This window comes from Phodopus roborovskii, unplaced genomic scaffold (genome assembly GCF_943737965.1).
Source record: "Phodopus roborovskii unplaced genomic scaffold, PHOROB, whole genome shotgun sequence".
In the NCBI taxonomy this organism is placed as follows: Eukaryota; Metazoa; Chordata; class Mammalia; order Rodentia; family Cricetidae; genus Phodopus; species Phodopus roborovskii.
Genome location: NW_026126418.1, coordinates 78,601,386 through 78,614,726, shown reverse-complemented (window position 1 = coordinate 78,614,726; position 13,341 = coordinate 78,601,386). Strand labels below are relative to the sequence as shown.

General features: G+C 45.2%; 1 pseudogene; it reads right to left on the bottom strand.

The window, feature by feature from the left end:
* Nucleotides 1–7,871: 7,871 nt before the first annotated feature.
* LOC127222151 (glyceraldehyde-3-phosphate dehydrogenase-like) lies at nucleotides 7,872–8,655 on the bottom strand (annotated as a pseudogene).
* Between the last annotated feature and the right edge of the window lie 4,686 nt (nucleotides 8,656–13,341).

Genomic DNA, 13,341 nt, shown 5'->3' with positions numbered 1-13,341 from the left:
CACAGGCCCTGACCCTAGTGGTTAACAATTGACCACAAGCTCAGTGGCCTAAAACAATTCTCACATAGGATCCCACAGCTTTCATTGGGGCCCACGCTCCCGTATGACATCTTGGGAAGCTAAGTCAGGGTGCCCACTGGGCTTCATTTCCGTCCAGAGGCTTTACTGGGGAAAATCCATGCCAAGCTCACTCTGGTCATTGGCAAAATGCACGGCTTTGAAGATATGGGCACTGATAGCTTAGACTTTGCAGGCTGGGGGTTGAGGATTACCATAACCTCTTGCCTCATCAGGGCTACTTCAGAGAGCCAGCAGGGAGAATTTCCTTAAGTTTTACTAGCAAGATATGGCTATGTATGTGTGCCCACATGAACCTTTATACATGGATGTGTATCCAAACTCGTGTGTATATATGTGTATGAGCATATGCACATGTGCATTCACTTGTGTGTCTATGCAGGTAAATACATGTATAGTGTATTCATATATGTCATCTTTATACAATATGTGTATATCTATGTATAAACATGTGTGCCTGTATTAATATGTGCAAATATGTGTCTCTATATGTGCATATGTATTACATGTCTACACATATTTTACATATCCATGTACATATGCATATATGGATATGGATATGTATGCATGTGCATATAGTGTGTATATCTATGGGTACCTGTGTGCACATGAATCTGCATCTGACTGTGCATGTGTACACAAGGGTATCTATTTGGTTTGTACAGAGCCATTGAACTGTTCACTTCAAATTTGTGCATGTTGCCACATGTTTGCCTTACTTCAGTAATGAGCTTTGAGATACAAAGAGAATGCCTGATGCCTGGCTTGCTGCAGACACACAGCAGCTATGCTGTAAAACTGCCCTTCTCCTGAGGAACATGCTCCATCATGAACACACAGTGAGAGTGCAAAATGCTCTGTCCTCTGTTGCCTCATCCTTTCACTAAGCAGTAGGGATCTGGGTTGTATCTTTTCCAAGACGCACCCCAAAGCCTCTTGCATTCATTCTAACCGTCTTTCACCAGATTGGCTTCACCCCAGCCTTTGAGCCTCCAAAGCTATGCTCCCACCTTCTCCTGCTACTCCTTCCACTGTGGTTGAACTTGGCCTTGGGTATGTGTACTGATGTACCTTCTGCTCTCCTCTCTGTCCTTGGTTCCTCACATCTATACTGCTAGGATCTGCTTGCAGAGAGCCTGCTAGCCTTTCCATGCTTCAGCTTTATACAGATTCTTTGATGTTCACTCTCCATGGGTGCTTGGGATGGTGAGGACCATGATGTAAGGAATGTGCAGGAGGCTATCTGCACTAGGCCCCTTAGGATACAACCTGGTAATGATGCTGAAACTGTCTACTAGGTCCTGGCCAACCAGGACTCACTTTTAAATTAAAAATGCAAAGGCTGCCTGTGTTCTACCCTGTGGAAGAAGCAATGCACAGTCTCTGGCCCTGAGGTGGGGGACAATGGCAATGAAAGGATCCATGGTTGTGGAAGGACTACATAGTAGCTATTTTAGGTTTTACAGGCAAAGAAGCCACCAAAAGAATAGGTCTTGTGTTCAAACAAAACCATATGCAAGCCTTGACATGGAAGGTGGCTCAGCTCATCAGAAGATCTTGATGTGACAACAGGACCACTTGGTCAGATCACACAGCCAGATCTCCTCCTCTCTTCAGCCATCTGGAGAAGGGAGACAGTAGACACATGTGGGTTCCTGCTCATCACTGTTCACAATAGCTCCCAGCAAATGAACAGAACTTGTCTCAAATGTTCCAGTCCCCATCATCATCTTTATGTCTCACTCCTGCTGCCTACTGCCTGATCCCTTACTTCCCGTCTGACACTGCAGTGGCTTCTCCTGACCTCCTCCATTCTTCTCTGCATCACCATGGGAACCACTGTCACTAAATCCCACCAAATTATGCTTCCAGAACCTTCCATGACTCCACAGAGCACACACTTGCTCACACTTACTACTTTGTTACATACATCTCTCATTTCTGGGATTCATGTTTTCTTTCTAGAGATTTTTGTCTACTTCCAGCACACAGATACAAGACATGAACACAACTCAAGCATTCCATTCACAAGATTACATCATGAACATCAGACAACATGGCCCCATGAACCACTGTTGATTGGTCATGAGATGATGAGGCACTGAACCTGGGCTAGTCAGAGGCTGTTGCTGGTTAATTTTTGCCACAAACTAAAGTCACCTGGTAAAAGGAAACCTCAGTTGAGGAATTGCCTCTATCAGATGGACTATGGGTATGTTGCCTGGTGCCACAGTTGGCTGATGCCATAGCTGGCAGTTGGTCCTGAGCAAACCACAGAGAGCAAGCCAAAAGCATGTTGGAAGGAGTTTATTTCCTCTAATGGGGTACAGTCCATCATGAAGAGAAGTCAGGACAGGAGCTCAAGCTGAAATCTGGAGGCAGATACCATGGAGGAGTACTGCTTACTGACTTGTGTAAGAGGCATTGTGAGTCAGGCTGATCATGCTGATCCAGGAGAAGAAAAAGCCAGGTGACAGACAGGTGTGGCAAGTGTAAGGCATAGGACACAGAACATCTACTGAGCTAGTTTTGGAGTTGGAAATGGGAAGCTTTTGGCCCTACTCCATCACATAAGTACTCACCCATCACCACCACCATCAGCCAGCTGACCTTTGATACCCTCACATGGACCATGTTACTAGCATGTGGTGAAGTTCCTGGTATCTAACCGTTGGATCATAGCAGAATGAGAGTCAGTGACTTTGCTCTTAATATTTAGAGCATTAATCCTTTAGTAACTGGAAGGGTAGAGGGGTATAGATGTTCCAGATATCTCAAGCTGGTCTGGCATCAGAGACAGTAGTGGGTGGGGTAAGCTACTATTTGCCTGCTTAACAGAAATGTCTTAATAACTCTTGATGCCACCTGAACTAAGCCCTGCTGGCCTGCAGGGCCACCTGTATAGCCAGAACCTATTTTTTCCGGATCATGCCTGTACTATTCTTTTTGGGCTGTCATAAAAAATGCCATTGGTGGGGTGGCTCAACCAATGGCCAGCCTATGAATCACTGAGGCCCTGGGGAGAGCTCTCTTTCTGAAATGTAGACCTTCTGCCTATCACACCATGATAGACAGGGAAGGGACCCCCATGACCTATTTTTTTCCCAAAAGCCCATTCTCCATAGAGAGTTAAACAGGAGATAAAGGCTTCAGTACATGAACTGGAGAGAACATAAAATAAACCTATTTCCAACATTCACTCAACAAACACTTATGTGCCAGGTTTGTGCCAGGTACTGGGACATCACTGATGTCAAGGTCACAGCCAGTTCTTGATCCCTTCATGCATCCTCGATGGCTTGACCACCATTCTCTTGGCATACCATTATCTCTAGTATGTCCTTTTTGTCTTCTTTGAAAAATTGAAGTCATGTCACCCTTTAAATTCTCCCTGGCAAAAACACTCCTAGATCTCCATCTGTGGGCACACCTCTCTGTACCCCAGTTATTCCTATTCTACACATAGTCACCTTATTCTGATCTATCAGAATCTACCCAGACCAACTGATCTGTAGTTCCATAGATCTGGGTGTCTGTCCCCCTCCTCCCCAACCACACATAGGTCAAGAGCTTTTGAATGGGGTTAGGACAGGGTTGTTCAGGCAGTAGCTGACCTTGAGTGCCACACAAAGCAAGGCAAGTCTAAAATCTTGCTTTGCTGACAGTGACTTGGAAAAGAGAAGAATAAGGTAAATGAATGATGGTCACACAGGGCAAGTCACACATCTCCCCAACCCCTGAATGCTTTGCTACCTCCCCCATCCACTTCCTGATTCAGCCCCACTCATGCAACTTCAGCTGGACTCTCCACTCACTCTGCTTTGTCTGCTCTACTACTCTGGGTTTTTGCACATGCACTTTGCCTGTATCACCCTCTCCAGCACCCTCCCCTTTCTTTTGGTTAAAGCTTAGCTTGCTCCAGGATAGCTGTCCTAAATCCCCAAAGCCCAGTCCTTTGGTTCCCTCCCCCCCCCCCGCACCCCCCCCCCCGCAGGCTTCTGTGAGCTTCCATAGTACCCTGTACTTCTTTTGTTTATTTTATTTTATTGGTTTTTTGAGACAGAGTTTCTCTGTGTAGCTTTGTAGACCAGGCTGGCCTCAAACTCACAGAGCTCTGCCTGCCTTTACCTCCTAAGGGCTGGGATTAAAGGTGTATACCACTACGGCCTGGCTGGTCCCTGTACTTCTTGCATAGTATTTATCATTGTCACCATCTGCTTAATTGTCCATGTTCCTCCTAGGAGCCACACGGGCAGCAGCTGCCACCAACTGGTATGCATGCTGCTCCCAGGGACTCTCCCAGGTCCCAGATGCTGGACTCCAGTGTGGTCCACACACCAGCAACAGCATCACCCAAGGGCTTATTAGAGATGCAGTGCTTAGCAACCCTGCTCTCCCACCTACTCTGTGTGATATTCTTTAACAAAACTCTGGGGAATGTTCTGCACATGAAAGTGTGAGAGCCATTTATCTAGGTCAGTGGTTCTCAGACTCAATTTCACATTGAAGTCATCTGGGAGATTTCAAAATCTCCCAATGCCTGGGTCCTGGGCAGACAGAGCTTGTAGTGCTTGATCTGACTGCCTGTGTTGTTGAAAGAACTCCACCCCTACACTAACATGTAGCAGGCATTTAAAGAACAAAAACCATCTAGCCTCAGTAAATGTCCTCTGAATGAATGAGACAGTCTTATTGAGTATTTTGCATAATCCACAGTGAGAATGAGGACTGTCCCCATTACTCGGATGAGGCAGGATGAGGCTTGAGGTTGGTAAGAAACGCTAAACATAAGCAGCAGAGCTTGAACCACCCTCCTGGACTTCTTAGGAATCAAGCTGGGCTCTACCCTGCTTCCCCTCCTTCAACAGAGAGAAGCCCTTGCAGACACAAGGGAAAACAAGTCCCTTGGGGCCCTAGGAGGCAAAAACACACATAAATAAAACTTGAACTGCAGTGCCCGCTGCGAAGATTAGACATATATTTATAAAAATCCTCTGAGCTGAGGTTCCTCAGTTTCACGTTTCATTTACGGCGAACGCAAATAACTTGGGCAGGAGTCTCTGGAATCCAAACAGCTTCAGGTCCCGGAGCATCTGTGCCACAGGCAGCGCAGGAGGCACCGGGATAATTTTAGCAGAATGTGTTATAAACAAGATCTGCAGAACGGCACGGCGTGCTGAGTTTTGAAAACTTAGGATTCTAAATGTATAAATTGTTTGGAACATTTAACATCTAGTCATTAAGCAGTCACCCTCTTGCCCTCCACTTTCAGGAAGATGCTTGCAGCACGGCAGCCTCCAGCTGACACTCCCTCCCCAATTATTAAAGAGGGGCCACTAAGCAGTGATACACACACACACACACACACACACACACACACTCACCTCACATGCTCACAGGCACCCATAAGTGTGCACATACACACAAAACATACACGAACACACATGCACTTACCAACACCGATGTGGATACACACCATGCCCACAGGCACCTATGTGCACACAAGCATGGACACATACACTTTACTCATGCTAATGGGTGTGCTTGGGGGCATGCACACATACACAGATGCCCATGTGTGTGCATGCGCGTGCACACACACACACACACACACAGGCATCCATGAGCATACATACATATTCTCACACATTTAAAGAAGCCCATGTGCATACACACCATGCTTATAGGCACCCCCACGTACACTCATATACACACACTCATACACACACACACACACACACACACACACACACACACATTGAGGCAAAACACCCCCTCACTGCTGTGCTGTAAAGACTGTTTCTCAGAAACTGAAGATTTTTTTTTTTCTTTTTCCACTGAATTTTTTAAACCAATTGTATACCTCAGATTCCCACATACCTGTCTAGGATGGAGGAAAAGAAGAAGTGGGAGTGGAGGTTGGAGACACCAAAAGCTAGCAAGACTCCCTTTTGTAGGTGATCAACCTGAGGCTGGGAGAGAAAACCTGCTCAAATCAGGGGCTTTCAGAGCAGAGAGGAGATTTCTAAAGAGATGGATTGATTATGATAGCAACTAGGGACCATGGAGTCGTTGCACAGCTCCAATTTTGATGCTAGTATCCCTCTTCCTGTCAAATACCCCCTTTGATTTCTCTCTCTCTCTCTCTCTCTCTCTCTCCCCCCCCTCTCTCTCAAGGCAGAGTCTGAATCTATAGCCTAGTTTCCTGAAACTCACCACGTAACTCAGACTGGATTTGAACTCATGATAATTCTCCTGCCTCAGCATCCTGAGTCCTGGATCTCAGGCTGGAGCCACCACCCTAGCTAAACAATCCCTTTTGAAAGGTGTGTGTGTGTGTGTGTGTGTGTGTGTGTGTGTGTGTGTTTAAAGCTTAATCATCACTTTTTAATCCTCCATGGGAGCTGGTAGGATGGCTCAGCAGGTAAGGTGCTTGTTGAGTTCAGCGCTCTAGGGGTCCACTGACTGTCACATGTGTGTTTGACATCACAGGCTTGTTCATTTAATATAGTTGCTCTGAACCATGATTTTAAACCATGATTTTCCTACATATTTTGCTTTTCTTGAAGTTTTAAATTGCATTTGTTTTTTTATTTCACATTTTCTTCCCTTCTTTTTAAATTTTTATTCTATTCCCCCCCCTTTGTGTGTGTGTGCATCCATGCATGTTGCAGTACAGAGGACAACTTACAAGAGTCAGTTCTTCCCATGTGGGTCCCAGAGGTCAGACTCAGGTCATCACTGAGCCATCTTGACTGCATACTTTATTATATATTCAAAAATTAATATCTTAAATTTTCCATTGTCAATCAAACCACCAGCTCCTTGAGACCCTCACTTCTCTTCTCTGGACAGACTATTCACTGACCTGGGTTCTCATCGTCATCCTGGAATTTCCAGTCACTACTTTTGGATTGGTTCTGACATTCCAGGATCCCAGTTTTCTCTTTCTTGGTTGATTATTTTTCTAGCATAAATCTTAATGCACCATCTTAAGTTGGTAGGCATGTGTTAGTCATATCATTGTGAGCAAAACACCTGGCAGACAGACGTGGGATTTGTAATTTCAGAAAGTGCTGGTTTGTCTCCATGGGGTAGGCTTGGCAGAGCCATACCAGTCATGGTGGCTAGAACATCAGAACAGCAGAGGCTCTTTTTTTAAACAGGAAACAGAGACAGAGAGGAGACTGGCTATAACTGTCAAGAAGTAGGCCCACCCCTAATTACCTGCTTCTGCTGAGTAGGCCCTACCTGTTAACAGCTCCACAGCCTCCCCAAACATCACTACCACTGGGATCAGGCTTGTGGGGGACATTGCAGAATCCAGTCATCACAGAGCACATGGAAAGTGAGTTCTGTGAATTGTTGAATTTTTTTTTTTGACAGGTGCAGTGAACTTTATTGATGGTCTCAAGAGAGCAGGGCTCCCTAAGCCCCTTAATTCTGGGGGTCTGGGATGGAAACTGTGAGGGAGATCAGTGTCAGGGGTTGTTGGACAGGGACTACTCAGCAGCCAGGGCCTCTCTCTTGTTCATGTCCTTGCTGGGGGTGGATGGTCCAGGATGGGCTCTTACTCCTTGGAGACCATGTAGGCATGAGGTCCACCACCCTGTTGCTGTATCTGCATTCATTGTCATACCAAGAAATGAGCTTCACGAAGTTGTCATTGAGAGTGATGCCAGCCCCAGCGTCAAAGGTGGAAAAGTGGGAGTCACTGTTGAAGTCACAGGAGACAACCTGGTCCTCGGTGTAGCCCAGGATGCCCTCCAGTGGGCCCTCGTATGCCTGCTTCATCACCTTGATGTTGTCTTGATGTTGTCATACTTGGCAGCTTTCTCCAGGCGGCATGTCAGATCCACGACAGACACATTGGGGGTAGGAACACGGAAGGCCATGCCAATGAGCTTCCCGTTCAGTTCTGGGATGACATTGTCCACAGCTTTGGCAGCACCAGTGGATGCAAGGATGATGTTCTGGGCAGCCCCATGCCCATCACACCACAACTTCCCAAGAGGCCATCCACAGTCATCTGGGTGACAGTGATGGCATGAACTGTGGTCATGAGTCCTTCCACAATGCCAAAGTTGTCATGGATGACTTTGGCCAGGGGGCTAAGCAGTTGGTAGTACAGGAAGCGTTGCTGACAATCTTGAGGGAGTTGTCATATTTCTCATGGTTCACACCTATCACAAACATGGCGACTTCAGCAGAAGGGGCGGAGATGATGACCCTCTTGGCCCCACCCTTCAAGTGGGCCCTAGCCTTCTCCATGGTAGTGAAGAAGCCAGTAGACTCCACAACATACTTGGCTCCAGCATCACCCCATTTGATGTTGGCGGGATCTTGCTCCGGGAAGATGGTGATAGCCTTCCCGTTGATGACAAGCTTCCCATTCTCAGCCTTGACTGTGCCCTTGAACTTGCCCTGGGTAGAGTCATACTGGAACATATAGACCATGTAGTTGAGGTCAATGAAGGGGTCATTGATGGCAACAATGTTCACCTTGCCAGAATTGATGGCAGCCCTGGAGACCAGGGGTCCAATACGGCCAAATCCGTTTACTCCGACCTTCACCATTGTGTCTCAGAAACGAGGCTGGCACTGCACGAAAAGATGTGGCCGTCTCTAGAACAGGGAGGAGCAGAGAGCAGAATTGGTGAGTCTTTAAAAATACTCTCAGCCAGGTGTGGTGGTGCATACCTTTAATCCTAGCACTTGGGAGGCAGAGGCAAGTGAGTTTGAGGCCAGCCTGGTCTACAAAGTCAGCTCCAGGACAACCAGGGCTGTTACACAGAGAAGCCCTGTCTCAAAAACAAAACATAACAACAAAATATTTTGTTCTTTGCATTTGAATGGTGGTGAAGGTAAGAGAATCCAAGCTGAAAATAATTTTCCTTCTGAATGTTAATTTTCTTTTAGAAGCTAGTGTTCCTGGAGGCAAGGCCGGTGCTAGCTTGGTTCTGTTCTGTGTTGGCAGACTGCTTTCTGAAAGGGTCTTCCTCTACCTGGATATTTCATGACATGTCTAAATGTGTGTGTGCTGGGTACTTGGTGTTTCCTCTCAAGGTAAGCACCCTGTGAGACCTGTAAGTGCCTCTGTTGCTATTTTTGTTTGTTTGTTTCTGGCTTCCCCCCCACCCACACACACACACTTTTTTCCATTGTCTGTTCCAGGACTTGGGATGGTACATAAAGATATCAACCTTCATTAAAATTTCTGGTTCATTCTCATCTAGCTCTGAGTTCTGGATGGCATGTCCCAGGCTTTGTAACAAATACTTTTTACAATGCTTACAATGCTGCTTCCTTCTTCTTCTTCTTCTTCTTCTTCTTCTCCTCCTCCTCCTCCTCCTCCTCCTCCTCCTCCTCCTCCTCCTCCTTCTTCTTCTTCTTCTTCTTCTCTTCCTCCTCCTCCTTCTCTTCTTCTTCTCCTTCTACTTCTTGTGTGTGTGCATGTGTGTGTATGCATGTGTGTGGTATAGCATACATATGTGTTTGTGTTTATATGTGTTGGGCTAAGGTTGATGTAACACTCTTCCTTGATTTCTCCTCCATTCCTTGAGTCAGGGGCTTTCATTCAAACACAGGTCTTGCCAATTTAGCTAGTTAGATAACCAGCTTACTCCAGGGGACCCTTGTGTCCACCTTTCAAGGCTGGAATTGCAGGCAGGCCATCACACCTAGAGCCATCTCTGTGGCTCCCAAAGCTAGTTTTAATTCTTCGGTCTTATCTCTGTCCCTCTAATCATTTCTTGTAGAAAGCTGTCCTTAGTCTCTGCTGCCCTGCATTGGCTTTGCTTTCTCCAGGTCAGTTTTTCCACTTAGCTTCATCTTTATCTCTTGTTTCCAATCCTCTTCAAGTGTTAATGAAGATGCTTAGCCTGATGTTAGACCTGTTTTACAACCTGTGTTGATCTTCCAAATGCTAGGAGGAGGTACAGTTTACCACAGGAGCTTCAGCTTTCCCCAATGACTCTTTTGCTCTGTTAAGAGACAGGTGTTTTTCTTTGGCCTGGGGACAGTGCCACAGACTGCTTTCTACATTAGGTAAGGGACAGAGTTGGAGGAATTAGTGGCAGTGGTCACATATAGGTCTAGGACAGAGTCCCTCAGGGGCCTACACTCCATCTTCTTTGCCACTCTGCAAGAGTGTGCTCCAGGTTGGGCCTGTTCTCCCAATAGCCCACCAAGCCTTCTCTTCTGTTTAGCATTCTCTGACATTCTCATTGTAAGAGGAAGAGAAATCTCTATTTCCCAAATTTACTGTTGTTGGCTGTGAACTCATTCCTTTTTCTTTTTTAATTAACATCTTTAATTTTGGTAATGTGTTGAGATTCATAGGGACAAAAGTTGAGCCTGTGTGCCCATCTAAACTGGGAGTACTGAATGTCTGGGTTCCAACAGGAGTGATTGATGGGGGCTACATTTATAGATTCTAATTTTGCATAAGGTAATTTAATGTCACATAGTTTGCAATAAACAACTTTTCACTAATTAGTGAAACCTCAGCAACTTGTGTATGTGTTCATGCTTTGTGTGTACATTTGCATGTAGGTGTGCATGAAGGCATATACATGTAGAGGCTGGAGGTAGACAACAATTGCTCTCTAGATTACTTTTTAAGTTAGACTCTTTCACCAGGCACACACCACTAATCCTAGCACTCGGGAGGCAGAGGCAGGTGGATCTCTGTGAGTTCAAGGCCAACCTGGTCTACAGAGCGAGTTCCAGGACAACCTCCAAAGCTACACAGAGAAACCCTATCTCAGCAAAAAAAAAAAAAAAAAAAAAAAAAAAAAAAAAAAAAAAAAAAAAGTTAGACTCTTTCACTGAATCTCTGGAGCTCTCTGATTTGGTTGTCTTAGTTAAAGTTTCTACTGCTATGAAGAGACCCCATGACCCCATGACCACAGCAATTTGTATAAAAGAAAATATTTAACTGAGTGGCTTACAGTTTCAGAGGTTCAGCCCATTATCATCATGGTGGGATGCAGTGGCAGGCAAGCAGACATGGTGCTAGAGAAGGAGCTGAGAGTTAATAATCTTGATCCTCAAGCAACAGGAAGTAAACTGGGACACTGGGCATGTCTTAAGCATGTGTGAGACTTTAAACCCATTCCTACACTGACACACTTTCTCCAGGGTCATAACTATCCCAACAAGGCCACACCTCCTAATAATGCCACTCCCTATGAGTTTATGGGGGCCATTTACATTCAAGCTACTACATTCCATTCCCTGGCCCCCATAAGCTTATAACAATTTTTATAAAGAAAAAATGCACTTAGTCCAGCTTCAAAGTCCCTATAGTCTATCACAGTCTTAACAAAGTTTGAAAGTCCAAAGTTCAAAGTCTCTTCTGAAATTCATGCAACCTCTTAGCTGCAATCCCCTATAAAATCAAATTTTTTTAAAAAACCACATACTTCCAACATATAATGGCACAGTATCTACATTATGGTTCCAAAAATGTAGGGACGGGAATGTAGTGAGGAAATACTGGACCAAAGCAAGACTGAAAATCAGCTGTGCAAACTCCAAACTCTGCATTTCCATGTCCAATGTCAAAATGTTCTTCAGATCTCCAACTCCTTTCAGCTCTGTTGACTGCAACACACTTCTTTCTCTTGGGCTGGTTCCACTGCCTGTTAGTAGTTCTTTTCAGCAGGTATCCCACAGCTCTAGCATCTTGGAATCTCCAAGGCAATTCAGACTTCAGTTTCACAGCTTCACACAATGGCCTCTCTAGGCCTCCATACAGGGACACCCTGGACACATGCCTGGCCTCAGTGGCTTTCTTTAGGCATGGAGGCAAATTTTGTAATCTACTATCCTTGATTTTAAAGCCAGAACCACGTGTCTGAAGCTGCCAAGTTCTGCTGTTTGCTGGGGCTGAAACATGGCCTCCTTGTTCAATTACATCTTCACCAACTTTCTGTTTTTGATAGTTTCCTTTACTGTCTAAGCTTGACTGTCCTGGAGCTTGCTCTGTAGATTAGGCTGGCCTCAAACTCAGACATCTGCCTGCTTCTGGAATTAAAGGCATGTACCACCACGCCTGTCTCTAAGCTTTTCTTTAATTCCTTTTCACAAGTTGGAAACTGAGCTGCGTGGAATCTGAGGGCACCATTCCCTTTATTCCATTTCTTAATCTGTTTATCTTTTTAAACACAGAATTTAGCTCTATTCCTGATTCTCCTTTTCTCCTCACATTGTACATTTTGTATTTTCCCTTGTTTGGCTTACTCCTTTTCATTATAAATCTGTATAAGAGTGACCAGTAATAACCACACAACAGAGTCAATAGTAGGTTGTTTTGAGATTTCCTCAACCAGAAGAATTCATCTAAATCTCTTCACCTTAGTCTCGGGCAGACTTTTTGAACAAGGACAAAAAGCAGCTATTTTCTTTACCAAAACATCACAAGAATGATCTCTAAATTTCTTCTACTCTGAAACCTCTTGAGCCAGCTCCCCCATGGTTCAAATCATTCTCAGGACCATTGTCTTCCATGCTCCTAGCAAGGGCTATCGAATAGTTCTTAAATCATTCTACTGTTTGCCTAGCCCAAAATACCAAAGTCCAAATTCTCCCAAACAGAAACATTGTTATCCCTATCACAACAATACTCTGGCCCCTGGTACTAACTTCTGTCTTAGTAAAGGTTTCTATTGCTGTGAAATGAAAAGACACCATGACCATGGCAACTCTTATAAAGAAAAATCTTTGTGTGGCTTACAGTTTCAGAAGTTTAATCCATTATCGTCTTGGTGGGACATGGTGTGTGCAGGCAGACATGGTGCTGGAGAGGGAGCTGAGAGTCCTACATCTTGATCTGGGTGGCAGAAGGGAAAACTGTCACACTGGGTATGGTTTGAGTATATGTGAGACCTCAAAGCCTGTTTTCACAGTGACACCCTTCCTCCACCAAGGCCATATCTATTCCCAACAAGACCACATCTCCTAATAGTGCTACTCCCTTTTGGATTATGAGCTAGATAAGCTAGCTGGCCAGTGATAGTACATGCCTTTAATACCAACACTCAGGAGACAGGGATGAGCAGATCTCTATGAGTTTGAGGCCAGCCTTTCTACACAGCAAGTTCCAAACCAGCCAGGACTAGTCATGGCTATATAATAAGATGCTGTCTCAATAGAAGAAAAATTCTGGTGGTGGTATAGCTGGGGAGGAGAGAGCCTGTAGTACACTGATGAGGATGGACATTAGTGCAGAAGGGACTCTGCCCAGCTCAAGCATGGCAA